The sequence below is a fragment of the Papio anubis genome, chromosome 4, assembly GCF_008728515.1.
Source record: "Papio anubis isolate 15944 chromosome 4, Panubis1.0, whole genome shotgun sequence".
In the NCBI taxonomy this organism is placed as follows: Eukaryota; Metazoa; Chordata; class Mammalia; order Primates; family Cercopithecidae; genus Papio; species Papio anubis.
Genome location: NC_044979.1, coordinates 177778952 through 177782449, shown reverse-complemented (window position 1 = coordinate 177782449; position 3498 = coordinate 177778952). Strand labels below are relative to the sequence as shown.

General features: G+C 51.3%; 1 long non-coding RNA gene across 1 annotated transcript; it reads right to left on the bottom strand.

The window, feature by feature from the left end:
* Positions 1 to 531: 531 nt before the first annotated feature.
* Positions 532 to 3030, bottom strand: LOC108584873. The gene is made up of 3 exons (XR_001900425.3): positions 3007 to 3030; positions 1553 to 1571; positions 532 to 1064 (listed from the first exon to the last, which is right to left on the bottom strand). It is a non-coding gene; the product is annotated as an uncharacterized LOC108584873 (long non-coding RNA).
* Between the last annotated feature and the right edge of the window lie 468 nt (positions 3031 to 3498).

The following is a 3498-nucleotide window of genomic DNA, read 5'->3' as shown; positions in this document are numbered from 1 at the left end:
TCTCAAAAAAAAAAAAAAAAGAAAAAGAGTCAGAATTTTTAAAAATTAAAAAAATATAAAGTAAAAATGTTACAGTAAGTTGAGGATAATTTTATTATTAAAGAAAGAATAGTATTTTTTTATAAAGGTCACGTGTTTATAAAGTCTGTGGCATGACAGTCGTGTCCTGGGCCTTCGAGTTCACTCCCCACTCCCTCCCTGACTCGCCCGATCCTGCAAGCTCCGTTCGTGCTAAGTGCCCACTCACCGTCCCATTCTTCATCTTTCACACCATGTTTTGACTGTATCTTTTCTTTTTCTTTTGTTTTGGAAAGGATTCTCACCCTGTTGCCCAGGCTGGAGTGCAATGGTACCATCTCGGCTCACTGCAACTTCTGCCTCTCGGGTTCAAGTGATTCTCCTGCCTCAACTTCACAAGTAGCTGGGATTACAGGCACTTGCCACCACACCTGGCTAATTTTTGTACTTTTAGTAGAGATGGGGTTTCACCGTGTTGGTCAGGCTGGTCTCAAACTCCTGACCTCATGATCTGCCCATCTCGGCCTCCCAAAGTGCTGGGATTACAGGCGTGAGTCACCATACCCGGCTTTGGCTGTACCTTTTCTATGTTTAGATACACAAATGCTCACCACTGCGTTACAGTAGTTCCAGTGTTCAGTTCCAGTGTTCAGTCCAGTCGCTCTCCGCACAGGTTTGCAGCCTGGGAGCCAAACGTGCAGCCTGGGTATGCAGCAGGCGCCGCCCTCCAGCTGTGCGTTAAGCACACTCTATCGTGTTCACACAACAAAACCCCTCACGACACGTTTCTCATAACATTTCCCTGTCGTTCAGTGCTGCATGGCTGTATGTGTACAGGCACTTTGGTGCTGATTTATAGTGGGTATCTATACAGTCTGTTCTGGCATTCATGCAGTTAAGCTCTATGAAGTCGCTGCCAGTACTCACCTAGTGAATCTGGAACCCTTGCTCCTGAGGAAGCACAGGGTCAGGCTTCTGCGAGCTTCTGGAAGCATTTCATCAACCAGCCATACGTAGCCAGGCTCGAGTGTGTTTCCTGTGGACACCTTGCGGAGTGCACACGGTCGTTGCATTAACACTGAATTCCAGGCCGACATCCTGTCACCCAGTGCCAGTGAGGCTGCCCTGACCCTGGTGTTTTCCCCGTATCCATGTCGCCTCACGCTCAGGACACCAGACAGTTCCTCACCACGGCACATGGGGGCATTTTAAATGGGAAATCACATAGGCCAAGAAAAGGACACTTGTTCACAGTACAGATTGAGGCAAGAAGGCCATGTGTGGCTGGGTGCAGTGGCTCACGCTGGTAATCCCAGCACTTTGGGAGGCTGAGGCGGGCAGATCACCTGAGGTCAGGAGTTCAAGACCAGCCTGGCCAACATGATGAAATCCTGTCTCTACTAAAAATACAAAAATTAGCCGGGTGTGGTGGCAGGTGCCTGTAATCCCAGCTACTCAGGAGGCTGAGGCAGGAGAATCACTTGAACCTGGGAGGTGGAGGTTGTGGTGAGCTGAGATTGCGCATTGCACTCACCTGGATGACAAGAGCGAGACTGTCTCCAAAAAAAAAAAAAAGAAAGAAAGAAAGAAAGAAAAAGACCTTGTGTGACTTCAGTTGGGAATGTGCATGCCTGCAACCCAAATTTGTCACCACTTTGTACATTTCTGCAAATGACCTTGAAAGCACCCCAAGTATTGATTTAAGGGTTACAAATAAATTTTAGTGAGTAGGTAAATTTTCAAATAGAGAATATGTAATGAGAATAGACTGCATATTCATTATCTTTAGTTTGGAGTTGTGGTACACGCATAAATTTCTCTAGCTATTGCTTCAGGGGGCCAGCCCTGGTGTGATGTCCGCCTCAACCCACCCAGCCTTAGAAGCCCAATCTGACACCCCTGTGGGATGCTGGGCAGTTAATTGGAGTCAGGGGGCTACAATGAGGGCATGTGAATCAGATCTCAAAAATACCTATCGCACTTCTGCTCTACAGCAATTTCTCTCTCAGGGTCACTGTGTGGCCTTGGACAAGTTACTTAGACTTTTTGACCCTAGTTTTACTCACATGCCAAGTACAGATATTCATAACATCTTCCCTTCTGGGTTTGTGGTGAGGGTTCATGAGTTGAATCAGGATATGCTTAGAACTGTTCTTGCTATGATTGTTCATACATGCACATCCCGATATCCCAGGCCCATTCATCTGGGTAGACAGTCACAGTGACTGTCCCAGTGGAGGGCACCTGGCTATCAGACCCTCAGCACTCCACCTGCTCACACAGCAGGCCAGTGCCTACCAAGCCCCCTCCATGAGCACATCGGGGCACCTCTCCCAGGGGCTCTGCCTCGCTTCCCTGTGACCCTGGCTAATGCTGTGGTCCTGACACGCAGCCTCCACCCCAAGCTGGAACTCTGCTATTGCACCTCTCCCGGAAAGCCCTGGGGGTCTGCCCTCGCCAGTGAAATAGGTAGGGGTGGTGCCTCCTCTCTTGCTGCACTTGGCTGGGTGGGCCACGACAAGGATGCCTGAGCCTTGGAGCCCCTGGGTGTGGAGCAAGCAGCTGTCTCTTCCTTGCGGAAGCAGCGTGCACTCTGCAACCCACAAGGCCACCGTTTCAGGGGCATGCATGCAGGAATATACAGCGTGGGGCTTCTGGGTATGGTATGCAGTCACTCGGCACTGGCTGGGAGGGAGCAGCCCCCTCCTTCCTCCAGCTTGTGGAGGGACCAGGCCACAGGGAGGTGCAGCCTGGGCACAGTGGTGCCCTCTCAGTAACTAGCAGAGGCCCGGAGCCTCAGGAGGAAGGCTGGGCCAGGGGTTCCCATGTGCAGGACCGCAGCTCCCTGACAGCCTCTGTCTCCTCTGATGCCCCATCTGTCCCCACCCCATAGCCGCCATCTGTCCCTCCCCTACCTGTCCCTCCCTGCTGGCCCATTCCCGAGTCAGCCCGTCTGTGCAACAGAGCTTCCCCCACCTCAGCCCCTACCAGGTCTGTGTAAAGAGTGGTGAGGTTCTGCAAGCACTTTCCTGGGGAGACTTCTACATAAACTTCCAGAGAGGGGAGCCAGGGGAGAGGAGTCTCTCATTACACCTCCCACTGGGAGGAAAAACCTGATCTCAGAATCAATGGAATGGGACGTACACACCTCGCCAATAGCAGGACGACCAGCTCCACAAGGACCCCGGTGAAACTGCATTGCTACATGTTTGTTTTCTGTAATGGCGTAATGGATCAAGACTACTCAGCGCTAATGCCCGTGTGTGGGCTTAATGTGAAGCACCAGAAATTAAAGGAAGGAAGGGCCCAGATGCAGCCAGCCTGGGCAGGGCTCATTAATTTAAGGTGTTTCCGCGTGAAGACTCTTACAGGTCAATGATGCCCCGCAGCGCCCTCTGCTGTCCATGCTGAGGACAGACTCGCAGGCTTCCTGCCCCCTCTAATGGGCAAGTGGGTTCAGCTTTGGCATCTGATAACACG